Raw genomic sequence first — 14,424 nt, 5'->3', positions numbered from 1 at the left:
AGAAAAAAAAAAACTAAAGACCTATCTCCTACCATATACAAAAATCAAATCAAAAATGGATTGAAGACTTAAATCTAAGACCTCAAACTATGGAACTACTAAAAAAAAAAATTGGGGAACCTCTCCAAGACATTGAAGTGGGCAAAGGTTTCTTGACAAATACTCCACAAGCGTGGGCAACCAGAACCAATATGGACACATAGGATTACATCAAGTTTAAAAGCATTTGAACAGTAAATAATCAACAAAGTGAAATGACAACCCTCACTATAGAAGAAAATATTTGCAAAGTATCCATTTGACAAGGGATTAATAACCAAAATATCTAAGGAGCTCAGATAATTCTATAGGAAAAAAAATCTAATAATCTAATTTAAAAATAGGCAAAAATCTGAATAGACATTTCTCAAAAGAAGACATACAAACAGCAAACAGATATATCAAAAGGTGCTCAAAATTATTGCTCATCAGAGAAATGTAAGTCAAAACTACAATGAGATATCAACTCACCCCAGGTAAAATGGTTTATATCCAAAAGACAGTCAAAAACAAATGCTGGCAAGGATGTGAAGAAAAGGCAATCTTTGTACACTGTTGGTGGGAATGTATATTAGTACAACCACTATGGAGAACAGTTTGGAGTTAAGAAGTAAAAATAAAGCTACCATATGAGCCAGTAATCCCACTTTTGGCTATATACCCAAAAGAGGAAATCAGTATATCAAGGAGATATCAGCACACTCATGTTTATTGCAGCACTATTCACAATAGCCAAGATTTGGATGCAAGATAAGCATCACTTAACAGGTGAATGGATAAAGAAAATGCAGTACATATACACAATAAAATACTATGCAGCCATAAAAAAGAATTGTTGCGGGAAGTCAGGGACCCCGAACGGAAGGACCGGCTGGAGCTGAGGCAGAAGAACATAAATTGTGAAGATTTCATGGACATTTATCATTTCTCCAATCAATACTCTTATAATTTCTTATGCCTGTCTTTACTTTAATCTCTCAATCCTGTTATATTCGTAAGCTGAGAATATATGTCACCTCTGGACCACTATTGTACAAATTGATTGTAAAATATGTGTGTTTGGACAATATAAAATCAATGCACACTGATAAAGAACAGAATAACAGCAATTTTCAGACAACAAGGGAAGATAACCATAAGGTCTGACTGCCTGCAGGGTCGGGCAGAATAGAGCCATATTTTTCTTGTTGCAGAGAGCCTATAGATGGACGTGTGAGTAGGAGAAATATCGCTGAATTATTTTCCCAGCAAGGAATATTAATAATTGATAACCCTGGGGAAGGAATGCATTCCTGGGGGTAGATCTATAGAAGGCCGCTCTGGGAGTGTCTGTCTTATGCGGTTGAGATAAGGACTGAAATATGCCCTGGTCTCCTGCAGTACCCTCAGGCTTGCTAGGACTGGGAAATTCCAGCCTGGTAAATTCTAGTCAGACCAGTTGTCTGCTCTCAAAACCTGTTTCCTGTTAAGATGTTTATCAAGACAATGCATACACAGCGGGGCATAGACCCTCATCAGTAATTCTTGTGACCAACTCTGTTTGTACACCCCCTCCCCTTTTAAAATCCCTAATAAAAACTTGCTGGGTTTTTGGCTCAGGGTCGTCATCATCGTCCTACCAATATGCGATGGCACCCCCGGAAGCCCAGCTGTAAAATTTCTCTCTTTGTACTCTTTCTCTTTATTTTTCAGACCGGCCGACACTTAGGGAAAATAGAAAAGAACCTACATTGAAATTTTGGGGGCTGGTTCCCCTGATAAAGAATGAGACCCTGTCATTTGCAACAAAATGGATGGAACTGGAAGTCACTAGGTTAAGTGAAATTAGCCACACAGAGAAAGATAAACTTCACACATTCTCACTTATTTGTGGGAGCAAAATATTGAAATAATTCAGCTAATGATGACAGAGTAGAATGATGGTTACCAGAGGCTGGGAAGAGTAGTGGGGGTAAGAAGTAGAGATGGTTACTGGATATAAAAAATAGATATAATGAATAAAATCTAGAATTTGATAGTGCAGCAGGGAGGCTATAGTTAATAATATTTAGTATATATTTTTAAATAACTAAGAATATTATTGGATTGTTCATAACACAAAGAATAAATGCTTGAAGTAATGGGTATCACATTTACCCTGATGTGATTGTTACTCACTGTATGCCCATATCAAAATACACCATGTACTCCAGAAATATATATATACCTAGTATATAACCTCATAAATAAAAATTTAGAAATTTGAAAACTGAAAATAATAATTTAAAAAGTGGTAAGTGGATTGTAGCTACCAAAGTCTTCTGTTTCATGAAATAAAGGCACCTCTCAGGCCACTCTGGCTAACAGGTATCCCTCATTTCAACAGCTGCATTAATTAAGATTAATTAACATTTTTCCACATCTAAATTAGATACAATAAAATTGTACTATACAAAGGAGAAAGCTTCTATTTTGCTTTAGCAATGGTTTGCAGGCACAGTTTAAGAATAATGAAACATTTTTTATCTGTGTTTAAAAAAACTGTCATATAGTCAAAAAATTATTTCTTCCAAAGAAAAGTAATAGATTGACATGATTATCAGTGTATCTTTTAAATATAAAAATATGAAAATGCGATATAATATGAATTTTAATAATTAGTATTCTTTCTATACCTCTATAGCCATGCAAGATAGAAATATAACCCTACAGGAGGGGGCACACGAGAAGGAAGACATCTAATCTCCTGGTAAGCATTAACACTAGAAAAAAGTCTAACAAAAGTTACAATAAAGGTAGTATTAGAATATGTTTGTGGCCAGGCAATTAATGATAGTGGGGTTGTAAAACAATACAGACTCCCACTCAGCAACAAGCACAAGGAGAGCCCAAATCTTGGGATATGGATACAGGGCAAGAGCACAGGAAAGGAAGGACTCTAAATTGTGTACCTCAGCTTGATGCCACTCTCCACCATAAGTCCCAGTTTCTTAGTGAACTTAATTTTACTATGGAACTACTTTAGGTCTACTTCATTTCCAGAGCTTATGCACGGGAGAGTAAAGGGATGTGACTTCAGAAGTGTGATGCCCAATACCACCTTGCTATGCATACCTAAGAAGCAACTCCAAAGTTGTTATCAAATAATTTCAAGAAATGTTATAAAGATGTGTTTGTTTTGTGCCAAGAAGAGTGGGAGTTTTGAAGCCATTGGCCGATGTTTCTCACCTTTCAGGCTTCAAATTTAAGTTGAAAATATTCTAATTAGTATTATAATGCATTTAGCTCAGTAAAACCAGAAAACTTCAATTTAAAGTAATTTAACTTACAAAAATGCATTGCTGAACTTAAAATTCAGCCCAAGACTTTGGCAGGCTTCAGGCCACATGTATCAGGGCTCTGGCCTGCTATTGTGCCTTTCACAGTATTCATTGTTCTGCTCTGTCACATATTGACTTATCCTCATTCTGACAGCAAACACCTGCAAGACTTTAAAAGTTTCATTCAGACTCCTAAGCAAAAAAAAATCCTTCTGGTTTTAGAACTTCTTGAGAGTTAGGCATTTGAGTCCACTCCAAAAATCAATTTCTAGCAACAAAGGTGGATTATATTAGTTATTTCCAATAGAGTAGTTGTTGATGACTTCTACCATACATACAATAATTTGGCCTTAATTCTAAAAGAAAATTTACGTTTTGAAAATATATCAACATTATAAGATATATAATGTAATTGGTTGACTTGAATTTGGTTAATCAAAAGATTAAACTCTATATGGCAGATTTGTTGGTTGGTAAGCAAAAGGCATTGCATGACCCTTTTCTGAAACAACTTTTATCTATGAGCATGCTGTTCCACCAGCTTAGAATACTCTTCCACTCATTTTTATGATGCTCAATTGTTATACTCTGGGTGTAGGCTGAAATTATATCCTCCTCAGAGAACACTGACATTTATAGGTTTCCTGCTTACCTCAATATTCTACCAAAGAATTTTTTAATTGTATTCCTAGCACTTACCATACCTTTAAATAATATATTTATTTGATGATTTTTTAGGTATTTATGTTTACAGCTAGGCTGAGGTTTTCAATGGAGCAGGAACTATACCTATTTTTTAACCACTATGTAATAGCGAATGCCACAGTGTGTAGCACATAGCAGGTGCTAACTAAACATGTGTTGAAAGAAAGGATTAAATATATTCATGTATAAATTAAAAATTATATACATGAATAAGAATAATCTAACACAAATCTCTACACTAGGGATTTAATATACTATGAGAAAGACATTTCAGATAATCAGATAAGGATCAATTTTAGTGGTTTTGAGATAAATTAGCTATAATTTAGAAAAAAATTCATATAAAAAATAACATTTTATGTGAATTCAAAATTAACTTTACCTTTAAAAATTAACTATAAAAGATAATAATAGAATAAAATAAAGGCCAGTCTTATTCATCTATAAGAAGATTTTAAAAAATCCTTCTAAGCAAGCCATAAAATCCACAATTGCTAAAAGACTAGATTGATACATTTGATTATATAAAACCTACATATAATAAAACCTATAAAAATTTGTATTAATTTTATGTAAAATAATAAGATAAAAATGCATAGTATCCATTATCCTAGATTATCTAAGATCTTATTATTGAGAACGGTGAAGGATCTGAGATCTTAGCCTACTACCAAGCAACAAGTTCCCCCACAGGATTCATAAATAGTGTAAAATACAGGAATAGACATTTTGCAAGAGAAGAAATACAAATGGCCGACAAGCATATGAAAAAATGCTCAACATCAACAATCATCAGAGAAATGAAAATTAAAACCACAATGAGATATCTTACACCAGTCAGAATGGGTTTTAAAAAGTTAAAAAATAACAGATGTTGGTAAGCATGTGGAGAAAAGGTTAATACTCGTGCATTGTTGGTGAGAATGTAAATTAGTACAACTTCTACGAAAAACAGTATGGAGAGTTCTCAAAAAACTAAAAACAGAACTACCATTCTATCCCTCAATACCACTACTGGGTATCTAACTCAAAGAAAAAGAAATCAGTATACAAAAAGATACTGGCATTCATATGATCATTGCAAGCCTATTCATTCACAATAGCAAGGATATGGAATCAACTTAAGCACCCATCAGTGAAAGCCTAGATAAAGAAAATGTAGTATGTATACAAAATGGGATACTATCCAACTATACAAAATAATAAAATCATGTCTTTTACAGCAACATGGATGGAACTGGAGGCCATTATCTTAAATGAAACAACCCAGAAACAGAAAATCAAACACATTTTCTCACTTATAAGTGGCAGCTAAATAATGTGTATACATGGACATAGAATATGGAATGATAGGCTTTGGAGATTCGGAGGAGTAGGGAGTGAATGATGGGAAATTATTTCATGTACATTGTTTGGGCAATGGAGGCACTAAAGGCCAGAATTCACCACTATGCACTATACTCATGTAACAAAATTTCACTTGTACCCCTTAAATTTATCCACAAAAAAATTAGTGGACAGTGGTAGAAGACACATAATTCCTGGGTCAGAAATGTAAAGCAGTTTATTACCCACAGCAACAACAATAGTCAGAGTATTTTTTTTCACTCCGGTTATCCGAGTCCCAATTCTTCCAGGCAATATGAAAGGGGCATATGACAACTGACCATGTAGTGGGTTACATTACAGGAGGACACATCTAAGCTTGGGGATCTCTAATTTCTTATAAAGGGCAGTAAATATACCTGCCATTTGCTTCAGAGGAAGATGATATCTCTGTCTTCCAGGGATGTAAGCCAACCTGTCCTTTGCTACAAAGAAACTCTCTCTCTCTTCAATGCCTGCTGATTATATAAACATTCTATAAACATGCTCCAGAATACAAGGCCATTAGTGCTTCATTCACAAAACATGCAGAAATGCAAAATACGCTTGGAGAAAGGTATCTTGATTTTTATCTATTTTAAACCATTCCCTCCCTTAAACAGAGGTTGAATCCCTTCTCAGTTACTCCAGGACATTTTTCCTCTCCCTTACATCAATAATTTTTCACTATCAACTGAATCCCTTGGGTACATAATTACATTGTTTAATTCTCATTCCAGCTTTCATCCCATTTCTCTGCAAAACTTTGCAGCAAAAAGCTTTTTGCATCTTTGCCGTCTCCCACTCTTTCTTCCTTTGTTCTTACATACATTCCAACCAGTATTTTGCTCACAGAATTCCACTGAAACTATCTTTCTAAAGATCATCAGTGGCTTAGGATGACCATATAATTTATCATTTGAACTATGATACTTAAGAATGAAAAGTGGCATTATTATTAATCAAAACAAGGCAACAAACTGAAAGTGTCAAAGGTGCACTAGGATGGATGCTATCCCTACCAAAATTCTACATGTGGTCAAATCCAATAGTCAATTCAATGTTTTACTTTACTTGGCAAATTAACAGTATAGACATGCATTGATTAGCAACAGGAATACACTCTAAGAAGCACATCATTAGGCAATCTCATTGTGCACATATCATAGAGTGCACTTACACAAACCTAGATAGTAGAGCCTACTATATACCTGGGATATATGATATTCTTATAGCTCTGTGGCTATAAACCTGTGCAGCATGTTACTGTACTGAATTCTGTAAGCAACTGTAACACAATGAGTATTTGCATGGCTAAGGATATCTAAATCTAAAAAAGCGCAAAAATGCAGTATAAAATATTTAAAAAGTTACACCTATGTAGAGCACTTACCATGAATGTAGCTTGCAGAAATAGAAGTTGCTCTGGATGAGTCAGTGAGGGAGTGGTGTGAGTGTGAAGGCCTAGGACATTACTGTATACTACTGTAGACTTTATAAACACTGCACTGTTAGTCTACATAAATTTATTAAAATATTTTATTTTTAAATAATAAATGAAACTTAGTTTACTGTAACTTTTTACTTTATATGCTTTTTTTACTTTTTAAGTTTTTGTAGAAATACTTAATTTAAAACACATTGTACAGCTGTGCAAAACTATTTTTTCTTCACATCCTTATTCTATAAACTTTCTTTTCATTTTTAAAGATTTTTTTAATTTTTAAATTTTTGTTAAAATCTAAGATACAATCACACACATTAGCCTAGGTTTCCAAAGGATTAAGATATTACTGCCTTCTACCTCCACATCTTGTCCCATTGGAAAGTATTAAGGGTGAAAAACATGCATGGAGCTATCTTCTCCTATGAAAACAATGTCTTATTCTGAAACACCTCCTGATAGACCTGCCAGAAGTTTTTTTACAGTTAAGTTTATTGTTTTAAAAAAGTGGAGGGCGTACACTCTAGCCATAAAAAGTACAGTATGGTAAATGCATAAACCAGTAACATAGTCATTTCTTATTATATCAAGTATTATGTATTGTACAAAATTATATGTGCTATATTTTTATATGACTGGCAGCACACTAGGTTTATTTATGCCAGCACATTACACCACAAGCATGTGAGCAATGTGTTGTGCTATGACATTCTGACAGCTATGATGTAACTAGGCGATAGGAATTTTTCAGCTCCATTATAATCTATGGAACCATGATCGTATAGCAGTCTGTTGTTGACCCAAACGTCCTTATGTGGCATATAACTGTATTGGAAACCACAGATTACATAGTTCCATCACTTGTTTTTTTTTTCTGGATATTACAGTCATTGATTGTTCCTTCTCTTAACATTAGTCTTCTCAACAAAATTATTATGAAAGCCCAGGCTTCAATCTCTAATTCTATTCCATTTACTATCTACACTTTCTTTCATCCTTTGCAATCTCATCAAGTCACATGGCATAAAATACTATCTATATGCCATTGATAAATAAGTTTATACCAGATCTCCCTTCTGAATTCCATACTACTATATCCAACTACCTTCTCAATATCACCACTTGGATTCTAATAAAGTTATCAAACCATGAATTATTTTAATATAATTCAACAAATGTTGAAAATCTTGACACAGGAAATCAAATATGTCAAGACAGTTGCAGTCTCAGATTATAGTATATTAGCTATCATTCAAGCTTTGGGAAACAGCACATCTGGTATCTAACTCTTTGATCTCTTTATTTAAATCACTAACAGAAATATTAGGCTATATAAGACCATTAACAAGTGAATGAATATAAAATGGGAATTAAAATTGCAAGAAGAGCTTTAAATTCTACCTCCTTTTTCCTACTCGCTAGCTGTGGGATATTACCACATAGCTCAGAGTTCTTACATTGTGTGGTAAGTAATGATTACACTGGGAGTAGCAGAAAGCTTGACCAAAAATGACTTATATAAATAGGATTACATTTTTCATTTAATAAAAATGCTGGAGGTAGAGAGCTCAGGGCCGCTTGAAATACCCAAAAACACCATCCAAAATTTAAGTTTAGAGTATCTTTCTACTCTGACCTCCTTATTATGTGGTCTAGTCAAAGATGGCTGCTCCTTCTCCTTATCACTATCATACATTGTCCCAGTTGGGAAGAAGGGATAAGAAAACAATTAAGGACAAAAGACAAAATCTTACCTTCACAGGGGTCTGCCTTTTTTATTTCTGAAGACAAATTTCTGAAAGGAAGCCTTCTCTCAGGGACTTACATCTCCATGTTATTAGCCAGAACTGTGTCATATTAACATAACGAGATGCAACAGAGCCTGGAATTTTAGCTAGGAACAGTGAAACCTTGAACAAAACCAGAAACATTTTAGTAACAAATAAGATAAATTGGTTAGTCAAATAACATGCATACCAAAAAAATTAATTGAGATAATGTAAGCAAAAGCACCTACCAAAGTACTTGACAATAGGGGCCTCAGTATATACAGGTCTTGCTGAGCAACATTGTTGAATACAATTTGAATCTGTCCAATACTACCCTTAGCCAATCATAATTTTACTATTTTATTAACAAGGATATCATAGGAGATTTGGGTCCAAAGCTTTGCTCAGACATAGGATTTTGAGAGGAAATTCTAGGTGGCAAGAATTGCCTGACACAAGAGATAGAGGATAGTAATGAGTATATTAAGATGAATGATGATGCATTAACCTAGAGCAAAGGGAGGCTCCAAAAGGTACCAATCATTTACACAATCCAAGGTGTGACAGTAAATGAGCCAAGAATTTTAGTCCATTCTTGTGTTTCTTAACTTTGTGCTCTCTCTATATGCTTCTGTTTTCCATGTGCTCACTAGGAGGCTGGGGAGGTCTAACCAAATTTAGTAAGACCCATTAAGTATCCTAAGCCCCTTGCAGTTCAACGATGTTAAAAAATGCAAGATATTTTTAATGTGGAAAGCATTCTTTCTTCCACTCTCCACTGAGAGTTTGACAAAGTTTTCCTCAGTTTAAACTTGTAGTTTTTGTGTTTGTTATCTTTTTCAGCACAGTTTGGTCAATCACAAAGTCTCCTACTCCCTGCACAAAATTATACAACCATGGCAACTACCCTTTGAAAAAGAAATATTGCCATAGGGGGAGGCAGCCAACTCACTCAGGCTCAACTAGTCCAGAAGTGCTAAGCAGCTGCAAAGAACATCGAAGGGGAGATGGCTGGGGCTTAGGGCATTTTGAGAAATTAATTTGAGAGACTTTGACTTTCTTCATGAACCCCTCTAGTTGAATAGCACTTTTCATCCTATGGAGCTCCTGCCTGTGGAATTCACTATGGCAGGGGGTCAGCATATCCAATATATGACTGAATTTCAAAAGAAGCTGACTATATGCCAAGAACAAAAAATAGCACTGCTACCTATTTGTCAGGATAAGAGAAATGCATCATGGGCTATGGGATTAAAACATACTCAGCAGGTACCAAGATAAGTTTTCTTCTCAATCTAAGGTGTCTTACAGTGGAAACACCGCTAAAATTTCCTCCTGAAATACTAGGTTTGGATTATTTTAATATGTGGATGTTGAGTATAATACATCACTATTTGTTCACTCAAATAGAAAAAATTCAAGCCAAAATAATTGTTATTTTTCATTTCTTATGGAATTTCTGTCAAATATTTTTTAAATGAAAGTTTAATGTATAGGCCTTAGTTTCTTTCTTTGTACTCTTTTTTACTATAAGTGAAACTCATCTTGTTAATTATAACACCTAAGAAACATTATTAGTGTTACTCATTTTATGTAAGACTTGACCTTAGAAATTGTGTAAAATAATTGTAAGAGTAATTACAGTTTTAAAAAATAATATGTTGAGATCTCTTATAAAGCAAAGGTTTACTCCCTAATTTATATTTTTGTTGTTATATTCATACTTTCACATGTGTTTGTGTATATATGTATCTGTACAAACTTGTTTGTATAGTTGTGCTTATTTTATACATTTATATTTTAATATATGAATACATAATGCTCATTTATATAAATTATATATGTATGCCATAAAAAGTTTAAATATATACTTATTAAAAATGAACTATAATACAACTTTGTGAAACTGTTAATTAAATGGGCTTTTGATTTGTTTTAGAATTTTTCATTGCTTCATTTCTCTAAATTAGTTTTGGAAGACATTGACAAAATTTTTTGAAAATTAGCTCATATTACAGATTTATTACTAAAATATTTAAACATGTCTGGGATATATACATATATATCCAAATATATTCTACCTTCTTTGTTCATATAACTATATCCATGTACTACGGAGTAATAATCATGATCCAGATAGCTTATAAGAACATCCAGAATAATCACAAATGTAGGCATACTTATGCTTATTTTTAATGTCTAATGGAATGATTGATTTTTAAATAACTATTTTGTTCCAGACACTAAGTCATTTTATATACACTGAAAATTTATTATTAATATTTTAATTTGATGTAATTCTCACAATGCTCTTTCTCATAGAACTCCATTCATTCTAAAGATAAGAAAACCAACATTTGCAAAAAAATTGGCCTGCCAAAATCAAGCTCTAAAAAGTGGAAGCAATACTAATATTGAGTTTTATGTCAGGTTTCATTTTTTAAGGTTAAACTATATTAGCATTGCTCAGAAGTATTATACAATCAACACTGTATTTATAAAAATAGAATATTAGATCATCTTTATGATAAATAGATGAATACACAGATAACAAACACTATCATCAAAAGGTTTCCTCTTAAATAATTTGATTACTTCTGAAAAGAAAGATTTAAGAAATATATCAAAGTCAAGTGTGTCAACAGTAGTAAGGGATGTGTAAAAGAGGTCAAATAATATCTTGAAACATTAATCTGTTTTTCTTTTTCACACTTTATACTACCTGCTAATTTGTTTTTCCAAAAGTTAGAGTCATCCACACTTCCTTGACATAAATTGAGATTATTATAGTATAATTACAAAGAAGAATGAAAAGTCAATGCTTATTTGTTGACCCCCAAATTTGGATTGTCAAGCCCTTAACAGAAACAATGGCTTTGAAAGCTAAGGTTTTATTTTATAATATTATGTTTCAGATGTGCAAAGGGTATACAGAATAATAAAGAATTTGTATTCATCATTCAGATTAATATACTAAATGCTTATAAATATAATTGTTGTATCCTTTGTATTTCCAACCAATCACATTCTCTTTTTTCTCTACCATCTTGAGTTTAGTCACTAATCATTTCTATGTATTTTTGAGTAGTAATATAGTCACATGGTTTACAATTAAACATATAAATAATATATAAAGTTTACTCCTACTCCTGCCTTCATTTACCATATCTCTCCTATTTGCTCCCTCCCTCCCTTGGATGATTAATTTTTAGTTTTTTATGTGATTATCAGAATTTCATATATCACATTTTTAATACATTTTTTACATATGCATGTCTACCTAAACAAAATATAGTACCTTTCTGCTTAATTTTTAACATTTTATATTCTCCTATAATTTGCTTTATACATTATAGATTATAGTTGTAAATTTTATTTATATTTGTATTATTCAATCTAATTCATTCATTGTTATTGCTGAATAGTACACCAGTATACAAATATAGCACAATTTAAAATCCATTCTATCATGGACATTAGACTGGCCTTGAATTTTGTTGTTGTTGTTCATTTGTTTGTTTTTTCCAGTCATGAACAATGCTGCTAGGATATTTTACATATCTCTTTTTGTACACATATTTGAGCATATCTTTATGGTATATACCTAAGAAAGAAATTGCTGGACCACAGAGTCATTTTTTTCCTTCACTAAATATTGCCAAATCATTCTCTAAAGTGGCTTTGCCAATTTGCATTCCCCACCATTTTAGTTTCACTTTATCTTTTTCTACTTTCCAGTGCCCTGTGAGTTTTCCTTACTTTTGTAATCTCAGTTATTCATTTAAAAATATTTATCATGTGAAAACCATTTTGGTGTATTTGGTAACAATGCATATGATGTTGATGAAAATCAAGAAAGCCAGAGATAAGGAACTGAACCTGAGAAGATTACACACAAAGATGCAAAGTCAACATTAAGAAACAGCCCAATCTGCGACAGTGCGAGACTCCGTCTCAAAAATAAATAATAAAATAAATAAATAAAAATAAAAATAAATAGCCCAAGCTATGTGGAAGTTTCAGAAAATGCAGGATGCTTTCTTTTCACCCACAGTATAATTAAGGGTGATCTCTAAAAGAGAGCTCCAAGCCTTTGTACTTGAGTACAATTAGAGAGTAGTGACATACACCCCTGTTACACATGTTGTTACAGTAGGTAGCTAGTCAAGCTAGTCAAGTATGAGCAGGGCAGGAGAGGGCTTCCCCTACACACCAGGAGTGTTGGGCGACCATCAGGTGAGGGTCAGGCGGTTGTTAACTGTTTCTCTAAAGTAATAATTGGGCCGGGCACTTTGGCTCACGCCTGCAATCCCAGCACTTTGGGAGGCAGAGGCGGGTGGCTCATCTGAGGTCAGGAGTTCCAGACCAGCCTGACTAACATGGTGAAACCCCGTCTCTACCAAAAATACAAAAATTAGCCTGACGTGGTGGTGGGCGCCTGTAATCCCAGCTATTTGGGAGGCTGAGGCAGGAGAATCACTTGAACCTGGGAGGCGGAAGTTGCCGTGAACCAAGATCGGGCCATTGCACTCCAGCCTGGGCAACAAGAGGGAAACTCCATCTCAAATAAATAAATAAACAGTAAAGTAATAATTGGTCACTGCCAGCGCCAGGGAAAGGCTGTCTCCTAGTAGATAGAAAACACCTGAAACTGATCAGCAGCTTCCCAATGAGATCTCAGGCATGGGAAGAAGTAATGCAAGATCCTGGAAGTATGTCAACGCAGAAAACCCCAAGTCAAGAGGTCAAGCTGTGCGTTTAGTTTCTCAAGTCACCTGCTTGGCCCTCTTCCGCGTTGTACTTTCCTTCTTTTCTTTCCTTTTATTGCAGTTCTAAAGCCTTTTTAAATAAACTTCCACTACTGCTCTGAAACTTACCTCGGTCTCTCCTGTCTCAGGCCCCTCAGTCGACTTATTTCTTCTGAGGAGGGGAGGACTGAATTTGCTGCGGACCCGCACTGATACGCAGCCAGTAACTCAGGGTAACTCGGGTTCGTTCTACTGGTAACAATGTCATAAAAGGAACTAAGAGCAAATGATAGAAAGTCAGAATGATGGAAGGAACTGTAAGCCTGTCTTCAACATTGGAATTCTGTAATTTATTCCATTCTTTAAAGACCGATATTGCTCTGCCAGGCAGGCATATTTATTTAAAATAACATGGAGACCCCAAGATTTACAAAAACAATGAAAATGGGACTTTTGAAGGTGTAGTAAATTCTCCCAAATCAGAGAGATTCAAGTAGTGACTGTAATGATATCTGCATTTGGTTTCAGTTTTATTTAAGCCCTAGCCCAGCACTTTCCAAATATTAGACACTTAGTAAATATTCATCAGTTCAGCTAAGGAATGAAATTATTGACCCTTAAGTCTCTTCTGATCCATAAAATCTTGCAAATATTTCTAGAGTATTAGCTTTGTATTCACAACCATACTGCAAGTGTCTTAGGAAAAATAGAGTATTTTAGGCTTTTCTATAAGACTGTTAAAAAGTTTCTATAGCTTCTCTAGAATAATAGACACTAATTTCGCCCACATTTCATAGGGAGGTGTTTGACCGCTAGGCAGGGACAGCTGAGAGGGTAGTTGTATATTGTTTTTGCAAATCTTAGAAAATTGAAACAGCCAGGAGTTGGAGGCTGATGAGAGATACAGGGAGAGAGGGACACGTCTACTTCCCCTCAATACCAATGCAAATTACTTTAAACAGACCCCTAGAGCTTGAGAAACCCTGAGGTGGGCCATAAGTATCATGTCTGTGAGAAAAAGAGAGAGAACTTGAAGTTATTTTAGATTCTGCTCA

The 14,424-nt window shown here is 34.2% G+C and overlaps 1 long non-coding RNA gene across 1 annotated transcript in view; it reads right to left on the bottom strand.

The window, feature by feature from the left end:
- Positions 1 to 13,626, bottom strand: part of LOC107967771 (uncharacterized) — a 250,881-nt gene extending 237,255 nt beyond the window's left edge. Inside the window, exons 1-2 of the long non-coding RNA XR_001708487.2 lie at positions 13,499 to 13,626; positions 8,607 to 8,762 (exon numbers count right to left, since the gene is read on the bottom strand). This is a non-coding gene — a long non-coding RNA (uncharacterized LOC107967771). The remainder of the gene's footprint in view (positions 1 to 8,606; positions 8,763 to 13,498) is intronic.
- Between the last annotated feature and the right edge of the window lie 798 nt (positions 13,627 to 14,424).

This window comes from Pan troglodytes, chromosome 10 (assembly GCF_028858775.2).
Source record: "Pan troglodytes isolate AG18354 chromosome 10, NHGRI_mPanTro3-v2.0_pri, whole genome shotgun sequence".
In the NCBI taxonomy this organism is placed as follows: Eukaryota; Metazoa; Chordata; class Mammalia; order Primates; family Hominidae; genus Pan; species Pan troglodytes.
This window is presented reverse-complemented; position numbering and strand designations above follow the sequence as displayed.